The sequence below is a fragment of the Phyllobates terribilis genome, unplaced genomic scaffold (assembly GCF_046119375.1).
Source record: "Phyllobates terribilis strain yellow unplaced genomic scaffold, ASM4611937v1 Scaffold_5__5_contigs__length_657084704, whole genome shotgun sequence".
In the NCBI taxonomy this organism is placed as follows: Eukaryota; Metazoa; Chordata; class Amphibia; order Anura; family Dendrobatidae; genus Phyllobates; species Phyllobates terribilis.
Genome location: NW_027362765.1, coordinates 615,982,653 through 615,983,490, shown reverse-complemented (window position 1 = coordinate 615,983,490; position 838 = coordinate 615,982,653).

Genomic DNA, 838 nt, shown 5'->3' with positions numbered 1-838 from the left:
CAGTGTAATAAAAAGACAATATCAATGCCCCATGGAAAAGCCTTGGGGGTCATAGTAGCTTAACAATGTGGTTTTAATGCCCCTTGGAAGAGTGGTGGAGGTCGCAGTGGAATAAAAAGACAATATCGATGCCCCGTGGAAGAGATGTGGAAGTCACAGTAGCTTACAAGACAGTTTTAATGCCCCTTGAAAGAGTGGTGGAGGTCGTTGTGGAATAAAAAGAGCATATCAATGCCCCGTGGAAGAGACGTGGAGGTCAAAGTAGCTTAACAAGACAATTTTTATGCCCCTTGGAAAAGCTGTGGAGTTCAGAGTTGTTTAATAAGACGGTTTTAATGCCCTTTGGAAGAGACGTGGAGGTCACAGTAGCTTAAAAAGATGGTTTTAATGCCCCTTGGAAGTGTGGTGAAGTTAACACTGGAATAAGAAGACAATATTAATACCCCGTGCAAAAGACGTGGAGGTCACAGTAGATTAACAAGACGGTTTTAATGCCCCTTGGAAGAGTGGTGGAGCTTGCTGTGGATTAAAAAGAGCATATCAATGCCCGGTGGAAGAGATGTGGAGGTCACAGTTGCTTAATGAGACGGCTTTAATGCCCTTTGAAAAAGCTGTGGAGTTCAGAGTGGTTTAACAAGACGGTTTTAATGCCCCTTGGAAGAGACGTGGAGTTCACAGCAGCTTAACAAGACGGTTTTAATGACCCTTGGAAGAGTGGTGGAGGTCGCAGTGGAATAAAAAGACAATATCAATGCCTCTTGGAAGAGTGGTGGAGGTCGCAGTGGAATAAAAAGACAATATCAATGCCTGTGGAAGAGACTTGGAGGTCACAGTAGCT